Source organism: Rhineura floridana, chromosome 14 (genome assembly GCF_030035675.1).
Source record: "Rhineura floridana isolate rRhiFlo1 chromosome 14, rRhiFlo1.hap2, whole genome shotgun sequence".
NCBI lineage: Eukaryota > Metazoa > Chordata > Lepidosauria > Squamata > Rhineuridae > Rhineura > Rhineura floridana.
The window spans coordinates 4,563,242-4,579,327 of record NC_084493.1 but is presented as its reverse complement, the minus strand read 5'-3'; the positions used below and the strand labels follow the sequence as shown (position 1 = coordinate 4,579,327).

At 38.6% G+C, this 16,086-nt stretch overlaps 1 long non-coding RNA gene across 6 annotated transcripts; it reads right to left on the bottom strand.

Moving 5' to 3' along the window:
- Positions 1–1,473: 1,473 nt before the first annotated feature.
- LOC133369678 (uncharacterized) lies at positions 1,474–15,777 on the bottom strand. 6 transcript variants are annotated; one of them, XR_009758947.1, is made up of 5 exons: positions 15,335–15,777; positions 13,011–13,085; positions 12,108–12,175; positions 7,850–7,900; positions 1,474–1,843 (listed from the first exon to the last, which is right to left on the bottom strand). It is a non-coding gene; the product is annotated as an uncharacterized LOC133369678 (long non-coding RNA). The 6 variants fall into 6 exon arrangements; XR_009758949.1 differs by lacking the exon at positions 15,335–15,777 and adding an exon at positions 14,838–15,028; XR_009758946.1 differs by lacking the exon at positions 15,335–15,777 and adding an exon at positions 14,715–14,815.
- Positions 15,778–16,086: the final 309 nt, after the last annotated feature.

The following is a 16,086-nucleotide window of genomic DNA, read 5'->3' as shown; positions in this document are numbered from 1 at the left end:
ATTCACTGGTTACCAAGATGGTTATAAGATAGTTCTAGACCTATTTATTGTCTTCTGACCCATTTCTTGATAAGTTCTGCATTTTAGCCACACTCCTTAATCAATTATCAAGGATTAACAAAAACTGTTCAGAATTCCTAAGGTAAGAGTGGCACAAAAGTTGCTTGTCCAGTGACCATTCCTCACTGATTGGGATATTTGGTATTTCTCACAACCCTAGACATTTGAAAGACCGTATCACAGTACCAAGGATGGACACAAGTATGACCCTACAGTGGTAGAGCAGAAGGTCTGAACAAGCAGAAAGTTCTACCACAAGAACCAATCTGTTGCCATTTCCCAATCATTTCAGCCCAAGAGAGCTAGTCCAAGCCATGCATTTTCAAGGGAGCAATTTGAGAGGATTAGTCTGAGAATTCTACAATGGCAGCAGACTATTCTTGAAGGTAGGCTTCATGTCTTCAAATTGATGAACACGTTTGGGTCAAAGTAAGTGGCATTACAGCTGTTAGTATCTCAATTAAATATCCAAGGAATTCCACTAGCCAGAACCTAAGGAGTTTTATCTAAACTCAAACAAACTACACAGATAGGCATTAAGAATGGGTATATGGGCAACTGTCATATTTACAACATTAATATCAGAAACACAATTATGATACCCATCAATAAAAATCATCATCCAACAGCAACCTGGCATTTTAGATCCAGTTTCCCCTTAATACTTTATAACATTGTGTCAGAAAAAAAATGGACCTAATGCCTCAAACTTATGTATGAAGTTAGCTAACTGGCTTCTAGATTTGGGTTGTTTGGTAGACATGAAGTGGCAAATTGTATGTAGTAGCTCAATAAAATGCATAAGGCCAACGTTAATGGTGTGCAGAGGCAAAAATTCATCCTAAATTCTTTATCCAGCTATAGTGTTGATTGACATGAACATCAATACAGTATGGCCATACAGATATTTGTACAAACAGCAATCCATTTAATATACTGTTAAGCATGATCAAGATAATTAGGCCTGCATATCACACCATGAGGAAGTCAAACTGTAATGACAAGGGTTGAGAAAGGGCCAATTTTTAGGTATGTGAATATCATCCAACCCTAGAACTGTCACAGAAGACTCCAGGCCATACATAGTGTGTTTGTCAGGTCACTACACATATTGTACCATTCTAAGATAGTTGCGCCAATCTGCAAATGTCTTGCTGACATCCACCATCATTTATGCTAGATCAAACAGACATAACACCAATCAGAGGATACAAGCTTTCGCAACAAGCTAGAGATCACAGAAAACCCCAACCAAGAATAAGATTCTATTGAAATCTGAAGGCAAACTGAAAAGTTAACATTTGAAATACCATTTTGTGAAACTCAGTAATCAAATAGTTCTTGTAAACACAACCAGCAACAAAAGTAATCAATACATTAAGAGCCTTTAAGCCTAAAAGACGACAAACAAGATAAAAATGTAAAAAAACCACTTTTATTTAAGCCATTTAAAATAGCATCGCACTTCTGCCAAGTAAATAGGTGACGAACATATGCATACATTCCTGGCTTGAAAATTCAAACAGTTCCATCCCCAACCCCAAGTAAGTTCTAATACAAGAGTTTGAAATCATTTAATTAATAAAATCCATGTATTGGATGGTCATTAGCCCAAATCTTCTCTGGTTAAGGTAACATTGAAGGTCCATGCTAAAGTGCCCCTCTTGGCTGGACATACTCAGCAATCATGCATTAGTTCATTCCTCAACCTCTCAATCAGTGGAACTGCCATCTTGATTTGGAACTCGTTGTCTCCCTTTAAGATTCTTCCTTTGTCTGGTCTCTTTATAAAAAAATTAAAAGAAAAATGCTGTTGGAATACAGATAATTTTTATCCTTAAACTAAACCAATATTGAACCATCATATCTGAACACATTTTTAAATACATTGTCAAAGGACTAAGAATGTCAAAATTACTATGTCAGAAGAAGAAAATTTTAAAAGGTAAGGAACAATTAATTCACAATTTTTCAGGATTGCTATAGGGAAAGGGGAATACATTAGCTCAGGGCACATGCTTTATAATTACAATTCTTAACTAAAATAATGTAAGGAATATACTATTCCATGCTCTTTCAGAATCTGTAAAGGAAGAAATGTTTTGTTTGAATTCTTCAAAAAGTTTTGATGAATTTCATAACATTTTCTGTGTGGTTATTTAAAAAGCACTTAGTAAGCACATAGGGTGCACAGCTGAAATATATAAATATATAATTCAGTTTAAGGAACTTCAAAGTTCATGGGCATCACACCTTGATATTATATAGGCAATCATAGATGCAGCAAGATGGAGATTTCAGAGTGAAAAAATGCAAGCAGTACAGTATGGTTAGGGGACCAAACACGTACTCCTGCCACTAAAGATTTAATACGGATCTGCGCACAAGTTATGGGGAGGCGCTGACAGAGAACTTTACTAGATGGTAGAACTGGCTATACTAATTTATCTCAACTTGGTCTTTGGGTATACAACTAACCCCATGATCAAAAGAAACAGATTCCTTAATGTTGATTCCTATCAACATAAAAAAAAAGGACAGAAGAGCAAAAATTCACAATCCATCTACAATTTCTAGGGGCAATATGTGTTCCAATTTATTCTGATGTAAGCCTCATTATACACTAAGTTCAATCCTATGTGGGTAGCCAACCATGGACAACTGGGTATTCTTGTCAGTCTGGTTTTACAGCCCTTTCACATTTGTCACCTCCTTCCTGTCCAGTTCCTAACTGTACCCATCTGTTACACTGGGTGTGACTGTAGTCTCAAAGGGGAGCATCCAATCTGAAGAAATGTCTGTGATGCGCCATAAGAATGTTTTGAAACTTTAAGAAAATTTGCCAGTACAACAGAATGTTTTCAGAGCATTCTGATTCTTGAGTACCTCATTCTCTTGAAATTACAAATTTACAGAAACTTTAAATTTAAGCTAATTTATGAAATTATGTTGGCACTTCTCACAATATTGTTGTCACTCAAAACATTGTCAACCTATATATAGCAAAAGATAATCAATTTCAAGACCAGGACTTTCGTACTTCAAGTTATAACGTGCAAATCCTGCTACAGTCAAGCCTAAAAGGAAGTACTTCTTTACTCAGCGCATAGTTAAACTATGGAATTTGCTCCCACAAGATGCAGTAATGGCCACCAGCTTGGATGGCTTTAAAAGAAGATTAGACAAATTCATGGAGGACAGGGCTATCAATGGCTACTAGCCATGATAGCTGTGCTCTGCAACCCTAGTCAGAGGCAGCATGCTTCTGAAAACCAGTTGCCGGAAGCCTCAGGAGGGGAGAGTGTTCTTGCACTCAGGTCCTGCTTGTGGGCTTCCCCCAGGCACCTGGTTGGCCACTGTGAGAACAGGATGCTGGACTAGATGGGCCACTGGCCTGATCCAGCAGGCTCTTCTTATGTTCTTAAAATATGGGGCAGTATTCAACAGTAGTCCTAGACCCACTGAAGTCAGGCAAAACTAACTTAGGTATATTAATTTCAATGGGTCCACTCTGAGTAGGACTTAGTTGAATACAACCCATGGAACCATTCAAGTGTAACAAGCACAAAAATACAAGTGGGTGAAACTAGGGCTTGAGGAACCCCAAGTGACTGGTTCACCCAGGTGTCTAAATATTTCAATTTTTTTCCCCTAGCCCTGGACAATTTTATTTAGTTCTATCACCAACACACTGCTCTGTAGATTCAACAGCATAGCAGACATTAATGCCACAACCAGACTAGGGTGCAGCCACAAGAACTCAATAGTTGTGCTTTTCTAGGAACAGGTTACAGGAAACGTAATCCCATTTACAGACAATATTATCTGCTTTCTCTATTTAGTGCTCCTATCCTCCAATATACCCTACATTGCTGGCACACAGAGCTGTTTAACAATTCAGTTAAATCCATTTCATACTGGGTCACTGCAACAAGTAAATCAGTCAAATAAGTCATCATCAAGTATTTAGTGGTTCCTGTGACTGGACACCTAGCAAAATGAAGTTGAATCTTTACTGTTTGGTGGTAATCAAAGCTGGTCAAGTTGAAAGAAAGGTCATGTGTTGATTTGAAAGGCCATAAAATGGTTTCTGAAGTTTAGGACACTGCTGAAAGCCTTCTCCCATTTGGCAATTCCAAAAACTGATAGCATATGTAAGTGCTTTAGAAAAAAATGAACCAAAGAACACTCAACCCTAAGCTTATGCTGATGTACTTGTTGACGCTCCTCTATATTACTTATGGTCCTATTTAGTTATACTTTGCTCTGATCTAAACCAAGCAACGCTGGCAAGATGGAAAAACAATTGTCTTTCATTCTGCCTCTTACTAAGAGTCCCAGTGAGGTTGGGACAATAGTAGAAGCTCATACTGAAGAGCTGGATTCCCAGTTTTGACTCTGGAATGAATACAATAACATACTGAATGCATGCCACCCTTCTTATGAGAAAAATAAAATGAATTCAACAAGCATTTTCTTCTCATGATTTAACACTAGTTGCCCACATGGATGGAACTCTACAAAAGAGAAAAACCTCTTCAGAACGTTTGTACCTACTTTCCTTTCAGAGACCTCACTGTGGTACAAAAGATCCTACAGCAAGTAGCAGACGACTAAGCACTTCAGGCATCTCAAACAAATTTATCCCTATGAGTTCTACCTCTGTAAAAAAACCCAATGATTCATTTACAAAACAAGCTCTAGGACAGCTGAGATTGAGAACCTGTGGCGTTCCAGATATTGTGGACTCCCAACTGCCATCAGTCCCAAACAACATGGCCAATGGTTGGGGAAGATGTGAGTTGGGAGTTCAACATCTGGAATGCCACATGTTCCTTATCTTAAGAGAACATTTGTTTCAGAATCTTTAGGTGCACTAATAGTGCAGAACTGACCTTGTTCAACTTTTTATTATTTAGTACTATTAAAAGGATATAGTGTTATGTCAGGACTAGATCTCCAAAAGTTTGCTTATAATCAGCAATATTTTGAACTAAAGTAAAAGATGCAAAATGAGCTCTGCAGCATTTTAAGTGCCTGACCAAACATTTTAGGAAGCTATGTAGCATATTCAGTTTTCATAAAAAGAATATAATCTGAACTCCAGCCCTTCATTTTCTTATTAGAAGACTGACAGTTCAAAGTAGTATGCAGGAGTCAAGAGTTCAAATTAGCTATATTTAACACACATACAAGTATTTCTTTGAAAGTAATGTAAGGGTCAAGTTTGATTCACATCACCAGTGTTGATACTTTGCAAAGTACCAAGATAAGCATTTGGGTTATTACTAATTGCAACTGGAAACCCAAGGATTCTGTAAAACCTTTCTTAGTTACAGAACATGGAAAGGGGAGACGGTCAAGGAAACACGTAGCAAACAAGTATGCCAAAGAGGAAGCATTTGAACTTGTTAGAAAGACTTGTGGGGCCAATAATGAAAACAGCTCGTGGGAGAGCACAAAGCTTGACTTGGAGCAGTGGCTTTCAAACTGTGTTCCAAGGAAACCTGGGTTTCCTCAGAAGCTTAACAAGATCTGTAACAGTGCATATGTTTAACTGAAAGAAAGCCTAGATGGAGAAAAGATAGCAAATTCTAGGTATCAAAGGACAGAAAGCTTCCAAATATTTCTGCTAGTGTGGTGGGGGGGAGCATGTGAATTTCCTTGGGCTGTCTAACTCTGTACATCAGTACCAAACTTCCCCTACAATGCACAGCCAAAGAGAATATCAGGTAGGTTCTAAGACACAGATCTCAGTCATATTCAGTTCATGTGAGTAATAGGCTTCAATGTTATTCAATGTTTGCTGGCTTCCCATGCCAGAACATGTTCAGAATCCCATGCAAAATATTGGTTGCTCAGCAGATATGATGCAGAAAGGGTGCCCTGAAGACAGAAAGTTTGAGGACACTAGCCTTGATGAAAGATTACTGAAATATGGCACTTAATTCACAGCAACAGATTCTGGATGTCATAGCTCAGGAGTCCTAGCTTTGTAACATAAAAAACCCTGAATTATAGCATTTCAGAGCATTCAAATGAAATATGTGAAGCATTTCATCCAGTGACTTATAGTTCCCAATTAGAAATCTAAAATCTACTGCTGAAATGAGAAGAACTTTAAGAGCTATAAGTGCCGAAGTCAGGGGGATTTTCAAATAAACTTGTTTTAAGAATAGTGCAATATGCTTAACAATATTGTAATATACTAAGACAGTTATGCTTAGGAATTAGGGGTCTAACGGATGTGAGAGTTAACACAAACAAGTGTCATACAAAACAAACATCCAAGAAAGTGCCTAAGTGGCATGAGCTTGTTGAGCAAATAAAATTTAAGGTAGGGGTGGCTAACCTATGGCCCTCCAAATGCTGTTGGGCTGCAGTTCCCATAAATTCCAACCATTGACCATGCTAACTGAGACCGACAGTTGAAAGCCAACATCATTTGGAGGGCCACAGTTCCCCTTCCCTACTCTAAGGGAAGCCACACACCTCACAACTTAACAGCTATTTTAAATTGCACCACATGGTTTGTCTAGAGCAACCTAGCACATGGAGGAGCTGCCACATACTGATCTAATACTAACCTTCACCATGTAGTAGATCACTCCAGAAGAATGACTGGCCATACGAAGGCAATATCCATGCCACGCTATTTAAAGCAGCTACCCCACACAAGTGGCATTTGTGCTCAGAATGAGCATTATCTTTTTTCTTTTAAGCAGAATCATTTTTCTCTCTCAAAAGGTTGAAAGGTTCCCCATCATCATAGCGATCGTATCTTCAAATTAATCTGAAGTTTTACTCTAGAACACTAGTATTTTATCACCAACCTCTGTGACCAGAGGAATAATGAGAGGAAAACTCCGAACTTTCTAGAACTCAAACGTTTGCAGCATGGCATTCTATCTGTTTACCACTGCACAAAAAGAACGCTGAAAAGATCTTAGAATACAAACAGTATGCAAATTCAAAAGATTCAATGTTGCAGAAGTGATACAAAGTATTCTAGAATTTTTATAGGATCACAGTTATCATAGCACACTTGAAAATTAAGAACTTTAGGTTCTATATCTCTAGTTAAGACACTTTCAGTCCTGTAAGATAGAGTGGCTAAGAATGCTAACTGATTTAGACACATAACCCAAAGGAGTCTGAAGAAGACCTATCAACAGCCAACCATTTTAGTACTCTGCATGCACAATGAATTGCAACCTGCCTGTTAGTACATACGTTAACTGCATAAACCAGCCCACAGATTTGTACATCAGCAGAAATCAAGACGAGTAAAGTTTTCCTGGGGTAAACTACTTTAGGTTGCAAGTAGGGGAATTGTGCATTTCTCATTCTAAAAATATCCCAGCATGTATTATCCTAGCATATTAATGAGATACTAGGCTAAATCCTTCTTCCAAATACTATGTTTTTAGCCACAGGAATTTTTAAGTATGTAAATATGCAATTCCCCCTACTTACTGCTTACAGTGATTCACTCAAGAACATGGATAGCCAACACAGTGCCCTTCAGATATTGCTGGACTACAAATTCCATCAGCCTTAGCCAGCATGGCTAATAGTAAGAGATGATGACATTTGTATTTCAGCAACATCTGGAGGGCACCATACTGGCTACCCCTGCTCTATAGGTTTTATATTGGTTATTGTGGTTGAACGACTACTTTAATCCAGAGTTTCATAATTTAAAACATTTTCATTTTAAAAAACCGTTTAACTTATATGATTATAGAAACACTTTGAATCACACGAGCATGCTTAGAAAACAACTCACCAGTGCTTCAGTCAGCATCAGATATTTTGCACATCCAGCTCTTTAACGTGTCTGGAGAGACAAGTTTTAACATATTAGATTCAATTAGTTGAATTTTAAGTTCAACAGCACAATCCTATCAACGTTTATTCAGAAGTCAAGCTACTCATTTCAACTGGTGTTTCCATATAAATTAAGTTCCAGACTGCATCCTAAATTGAATTCTGTCATCTTGTTTCCCAAAACCTTATGGTCCAATATGGATAAATTGAAACATGTGTAGCAGCCAAAACATTTCACATCATGATAAACTTACCCTGTCAAAACCTGTTTGAATGGACACCACCACAGTTTAAACTTAGCTTAAACTGATTTCTTTGTCCTATTCTTCCACAGACAAAACACAAGCTTAGCTTCACAACAGAATGAAGCCTAAGTACTTCTGGAAATGAATTAGAGGAACCAACACCATACTATGGCAAAGCACAAAACTGCTTAAGGTACAAACTGGCCGTGTTCTTGCGCTGCCTGTATAGCCAGTCTTTTTTCAGAAGCAATTGTGCTTTGAAACATATCAAGATGCAAATATTGGTAACTTCCCCTCTAGATGTTCCAACTTCCATCATTCCTGACAACTGGCCATGCTGACTTGAGCTGATGGGCACTGAAAATGGAAATGGGACTGCCTTCAAGTCAATTCCGACTTATGGCAACCGGTAAGTGGTATTCAGAGGTGGTTTACCACTGCCTTCCCCTAAGGCTGAGAGGCAGTGACTGGCTCACGGTCACCCAATGACCCTCATGGCTGTGTGAGGATTCAAACCCTGGTCTCCCAGGCCGTAGTCCAACACTCTAACCACTACGCCACACTGGCTCTCTTGATGGGCCTTAGAAGCCAATATCTGGAGGGCCACAGGTCCCCTATCCAGGTTCTAAAACCTTCAAATCACATGTGCAATATATTTGTAGGTTAGAAAACTGATGACAAACATTCAAAATTAATAGTTATTTAAGTATTTAGTGTTTACCCGCATTTTCAGTTCATGGGATCTCGTTCCACATTCTATTCTGGCAATGTTATACACACATACTGAATATATTCAGTCAACACTTGTGCCAGATGAACTGTTTCCAACATACAATACTGTTAAAACCTCTTTCCACAAATGTAAATCTAAAAATAGTATGGGAATTAATACAGATACTTTAAGTATGTTGCCAATTGCAGCTAAAATATAATATAGCAGAATTCATTTGTTTTGGAGTGTGCCAAAGTCAATATTGGGCTTCTTAACAGCTGGAGTTCAGTTTGAAACCAAGCTAAAGTAAAAGACCTTGCTCCAGATTACTATTTTTTGAAGCAAGCGCCACAAATTTTCACTTTCAGGTAATTGTGCTTAGAACTACAGTCTTGGCAGAAACATTGGGTCACCTGACTCTTATTTGTCATTCAATTTCACTATTGGAACAGGAATAAAAAGAATGAGCAAGAAGTCCAAGATACTGAGACTTAAATAGGATCCGCAAATGAACCTTAATTTCAAGGGGAAATGGACATGGACTGCCTTCAAGTCGATTCAGACTTATGGCAACCCTATGAATAGGGTTTTCATGGTAAGCGGTATTCAGAGGGGGTTTACCATTCCTCTGAGGCTGAGAGGCAGTGATGGCCCAAGGTCACCCAGTGAGCTTCGTGGCTGTGTGGGGATTCGAACCCTGGTCTCCCAGGTTGTAGTCCAACACCTTAACCACTACACCACACTGGCTCTCAATTTCAATAGGCACACACATATAAAAGAATATTTCCAAAAATATACATTATAGGTGTGATCGAAGTGGGAATTTTTAATTTTCTGGTAGTCAGAAAATTTATGGTAGTCAGACCAAATATACAGTTAATTTCTATATTAAGTGGCATAATGTTAAGTATGCTTAGAGCTCTTGGCTCTAAAGAAATTAGAAGAACAAGACATTTTACTGCCACATTTAATTTTTAGATTTTTCAGATGCTAATAATACACTCCTTTTGATTCAGAACTTCTCAATAATTAGCATAGCAGATAATTTTCAATGAGAATAATGTTAAGAGCCAGAAATCTTACCCTCACGCGCCAGCCAAGATGGTTTGCTTTACACAGATATTTTAATATTCAAATGGTTCCTCGACCCAACTATTGGAAGCTATCAATCTCTGAATTTCATATACTGGCACTTATCTTCCAACTGCACTACAGCCAGATCCCTAAGAGAGTGCAGGTGTTTTTCAATACCTTGTCACATGCTATGAGAATAAACCAAGAATACTACAGCGATCTGCTATTCTAAAGGGATCTGTATAAGTTCCACGGTTTTTACAATTGAATCCAGAGTGCAGATTGAAGCAAACAAACTTTGAGCATTTCCTTTCTACCTTTCAACAATGAAATCCCATAGTCTACATTCTATTGTATTCTCCAGAGTGGCACAGAAAACGAAAACTGCTTTAACAAAAACACTTAAGATTTACAACTGAATTTTAAATCAAAGTTTAAAACTCTTGAGATTCCCATACCACTATTAAAACTATTCGACTTAACATTTGGCTTAAAATATACCAGTCTGGTGTACTAGGCACAGTATTGGACTTAAATTCTATGGAGAAATGGATTCAAATCCCCATTAAGTCACAAAGCTTACAGGGTCACCTTGGGCCAGTTATCATTTTACTTCACCAAGACAGTTGTGAGGATGAGAGGTGGGCGTATACACCAACCTGAGCTCTAAGAAAAAAGAATAGGATAAAAATATGGGAATTCTCCAAGGAAAATAATGCTCATGATCAAGCTATTGAATTTCCAAAGAAACAACCTAGATTTCCTGTGCACATTCCCAAATGAACTCAGCAGGAGCTACTTATGAGTAAACATTAAATGAATTCCATTGTGTTTCATATTAGCATAATCTATTTAACACTGTTAAATCAATTAGCCCATGATACAAATTAGATGGATAAAGCCAAGTTCACACAATTGATGTGCTCTATTTTGACAAACTTTGTTCGGTGTAATTAAAGACAAATAAGCCTCAATTACATTAAGGAAAGCTTCCCAAACCTGGTGCTCTCCAGGCGTTTTGATTCCAGCTTCCATCAGCCTCTGCCAACACAGGCAATGGGCAGGGATGAAGAGAGTTTCAGTACAGCATTAAGAGATTAAACGGTACTACAGACAGATGTTGGAGTATTCTACTAATATTGTCAAAGCGTGTAACAGTTCCTTCTAAGCAAAGCAGCACTGCCGTCTGCTATTGTTCAGTTAAAATGTAGTCAGCTTTAAATAAACTAATTTTAGTTTGAAACTTGTGTCAAACATCAGACTTTGATCCATATTCTCTATTGCATTTGACGGATAACATTTTTACGCTACTCTTCAGCTGAGGAAGTCTCTAGAGCAGCTTACAAATATGTGCTTCTGCTTAATATTTTATGCACTAGGAATACCTAAAGACAACACATTCAAAATTGTTCAGCTCTTGATTAGTCAAGATAGACTTGAGTGTAGCTGAGATTCCCAAAGTGCACATTCCTCTTTAAAGCAACAAGATTGAAGTAACAGGATATAGTTCATTGTGATGGTCTTCAGTTTTGTATATGCAACTAACATAACGCATGAAGAAATCAATTACCGAAAACCACCATCAGACAACTGTGATAATGTGGCTTCAAGTCGCTGTAAACTGGAGTGTCTGCTTAAAATCTCAAGTCAACCAAAAGAGCTGAGGGTGCATTAGGCCCCATAATCTATGACTTATTGTACAATTATTCAGCTAATATATACAAATCACTTTTTATTTATTTATTTATTTATTATTTTATTTATATCCCGCCCTTCCTCCCATCAGGAGCCCAGGGCAGCAAACAGAAAATTTGAACACTTAAGCGCTAAGCACTTTTCCAAGTTTTTGTTCAACTACTTTGATTTGTAATGCTAAGAGAATACTGGTATTTTCAAGTATGTCAATTGTTAAAAAAATAATTTGTAAGACCAATGCCTTATTTAGAAGATGACATTGGAAATACTAGCTAGGACCTTTCAAGTTATAAGTATCAGAAGCGTACTTTTAAAGGAAACCAATGCTGGTTTTAAAAAGCTGAAAAGCTGCAAACAGCAGAAGATACGTAGTAATTATTAGGCTGCAATCCAATACATGTCTACTCAGAAGTAAGCTCCACTGGGTTCAATGGGACTTACTCCCAGGTAAGTGTACAATGGATTGGGGCCTTATGTAAACTAAGACATACCTGAAGCAGTTAACATGCTCTCTTCTAACTCCACCTGAATCTTCCTGGTTAGTAGAACCTGATGCAATCTTTAAGAGAACATACAAGTTTTTTGTTAAAGAATGGTATTCAACACAGACAAAACAGATGCATTGGTGAACATGTTCAAGGCTAAAAGTGATTAGTTCCAAAGAATCACAAAATTTTAAAACTTTGTTTTTCAAAAAACTATGTCCTACATAGCATGGGGGGGTTATCCCAATATATTTTAAATATTTAATGTTGCCCATCCTTTTCTTTCCAATGTTGAGATTCATTTTATTGCCCAACCCGTTGATACAAGCATATTTGCATCCTAAAATTGCAAAATAGAAACGGATAGCCTTCAAGTCGATTTCGACTTATGGCGACCCTACGTATAGGGTTTTCATGGTAAGCGGAATTCAGACGGGGTTACCATTGCCTTCCTCTGAGGCTGAGAGACAGTGACTGGCCCAAGGTCACCCAGTGAGCTTCATGGCTGTGTGGGGATTTGAACCCTAGTCTCCCAGGTCGTAGTCCAACACCTTAACCAATACACCTAAATGTGCTTATTTGGAAGTAAGCACCACTTGCTTATCACCAATTTCCTTAAGCATGTTCAATTGCTGCTTTAGATGGTGGCCCTAAACCACTTACTTGGAAAAAGTACTGTTGATTTTCAATGGAATGTATTTCCAAGAAGGTACACTTACCATTCATTTTATTAAACAGAAATCTTAATTTTATTCTTTTTTCAATTAGAAATTATAAAATTAAATAAAAACAACCATATTGCATTGTTTTAACAGGATTTAGTGTTTCATTCCTATTAGACAAAGCTACATAAATCTGATGAATATACCAAAAAGAACAAACAACAAACAAGTTCAAAACCATTCTTACCTTAACAAAAAAATAAGTCTGTACAGGTCATCTGAAACCCATTAGTTACAGAAATGATAAACATCCACGGAATACCTAAACAAGGAAAATGTGTTTAGCTTAATGAAAAATTGTTTGACATTTGCTGTATATTATACATTTTAATAAAAAATGGGAAGAATTATATCAGTGTTAGCTGTACTTTTAAAGTTAAGTAATGTTTCTAACTTAGCATAAAATAAAGGCATAATAGGCTTTTTGTTCAATACAACTTGTTCGCCACCTCATAAGAGAAAACATACCAGAGGTATTATTATAGATGTTTATCCCTAAACCTATTCTCAAACTAATTGTGAGTTTATCAGAATAAAAGTATTAGTCAAATGTGCTTAGTCTTACTCTCAAAATTCCAAGCAGTTACATCAATCAGCAAGACACTCTAAAGTTTTTACCATCTATTTGAAACCACAAATAATGGCATCTTAACACTGATATCTTTTAGTATTGTTTGAGTCTCTGATGTTTTCATATTTACTGGTCCCCTGAAGTACTTGAATTCCACTATCTTCACATTTACACTTTATTTCAGTTCTATTTTCTTGTATCAATATAGAAGTCTTTATGAAACTTGGTCACGGTTAACTTTATTCATAACAGTACAGTATAAATTTCCACTAATTTAGGAGATGACCATTTCAAATGGTACACTAAATACCAATATCAATCCTTTGAAATAAATACATCTTCTAAACAAAATGGGGTTATTTGCATGACAGATACTGGTTCAGTAAACAGTTGAAACCAGTAAGCCTCCAAAATTTTTAAATTTGCTAACATGCTAAAAATATACCAAGTGTTTGCTTCATTGCTAGAACTTTCTTCTCTGGTAACCTATTTATGTAACTCAATATCCAAGACACCATCAATGTAAGCCTGAACAAGAAAATGAACATTCTAGAACAAGGACAAATTAGTTAACACAACGTGATAAAAATATAATTGCAGATATTCCACAAACAGAAACACTGTATTTTCATAACTTCCAAAGATTAAAGATTAAGTAAGAGCCTCCAAGAAGCCAAGGAAAAGCAATTGCCCAATATCCCATTTTAAGATTTTACTACTAATTCAGGGAAAAGGAAAGGGATTAAAAAATTAAGTTTACTCTAACAATAAGTATACCAGAAAATTTCAAGCTCATGAAAGATATTGACAATGGTACTTACAATAAAAATGTCTTCTGCGACTTTTTAAACTGTTAACTTATTTTTACCCTATTGCGTCTCATTTTAAAAAGCTGCGTTTTCCACTTATGCATTCCAGTTCTAATTTAGAAGTTTACTTAACTGTACAACTGGCGCACACACACAGAGCCTTATGTACTTCAATAAGCGCATTTAATAAATATTTTATCTAAACCCAAAGCATAAAAATAGTTTCTGGTTAAAAAGCACACACAATTAAACTGTTTATGGTATTTTCAAAATGTCCTTAGAAAGTAAACAAACAGTTTTTTTCCGCAGTCTATTCTCTATCACTCGTTTAGAAAGAGTTAAAAGCCAACACCCTACATACAGAAAAACAAGTTTTATATTTGACATGGCGTCTTTTGTTCTCACAGAAATAGACACGGTTGTTTCTCTTTTTCCGAAGCAATGGTTAACAACAGCCACCCTTTAAAGTACTTAGGAGTTTGCAGAAGACATCTAAGGAGTTATAGCACACCTTTGATTTCCCTCCCGCAGATATTTTAGGAGAGGTGCTGTCTCAATTTGCAGCAGACCCCCACCCGATGGTGTCCTACACAAATGCTGCATTAGAGTAACACCAAACTGCAAAACAAGGTACCTGCCCTTCAGGATTAATTCTGGCATGAAAATAATTTACAAAAAACTCATGCAGACTTTTCCATGAATACTGAAAGGAAAATGCACCAGCCCCCTATGTTACGGATTGATTAGCCCACACCCCCCCAAAAAATTGCTGCAGAAGATGGGGGGGAAGAGAGCAAAAGAGAAGAAAAACTCCGCAGCTCAAATGGCGGCTGTGGTTTGACACCAACCTCCTTGAATATCCGGTTCTGCGCCTAGCCCAAGAGTCTTTAGAGAGAACCCCTAATCTGAATTGAGGAACTGCTCTAAAATGGAGAAAAGGAGGCATTTTAGCACCCCTTTAAATTAAAAAAATGACAACATGCAGTGAATAAACGACTAAGAAACCAGGATGTTGTGTTGAACCCCCCTCCACCTATGATCATGAGATTTTACCCCAATCCTAGAATCCCCTTCCTGAGCACCCCCAATTCGGATCACAAAGCCACACAAAAACGAGGAGTTTAAACACACCCAAAAGAAGACAGGTAAAGCGTGACAGGACGAAGCTTTTCTTCCTCTTACGTGGCGCCCTAATTCCTGCTGGAGAGGCAACTCGAGATGGGGGTCGGTTTCGACCTCTTTTCCACCACCCCCCGAAAAATAAAAACCCAGACAAAGGAAGGAAATGGGGCTTTCCTCGCCCTTTTCTCCTCGGATCTCAGGTCCCGCCCCAGGAATCCCTATAACTCGGCACCCTCCACCCCCTATGTGAATTAGGGGCTTGGGGGGACGGGACCCCCACATACACACCGCAAGGCTCAACCCTGCCTTTCCTACCGAGGAGGGAAAAAAGGGGGCATCGAGGGGCGCCTGGAGGTGGTGGCTGTTTTCTCCCCCCCCACCTGCCTCTCCCAGGCGGCTCCAAGGACATCTTGGTTCCCTTCTCAAGGACAAAGGGACAATGGCGGGGGAAGGCGACCGGAGAGAATATGGAGGGCGAAGGGACGGGAGATACTCACCATCTTCAGCGGGAGAGGCGAGGCGGGCGTGCCGAGCGGGGCTAGCCGGGCGCAGCAGCCGCCGCGAGAAGGGCGAGCCGAGCCAGCCCTGCCGCACAGCTGCCTCTCTTCTCCCCTCTCCGAGGGAGGGCACCCGACAAGCCGCCCGCTCCCCTCGTTTCAGACGACTGGGCCCGGCCAGAGACCCCCCTCGAGCCGGCGGCCGCCCTGGGCCACGGGGGGTCGTCGGAGGGGGGAGAGAGGCGCCGGGGAGCCGAGGGCCGG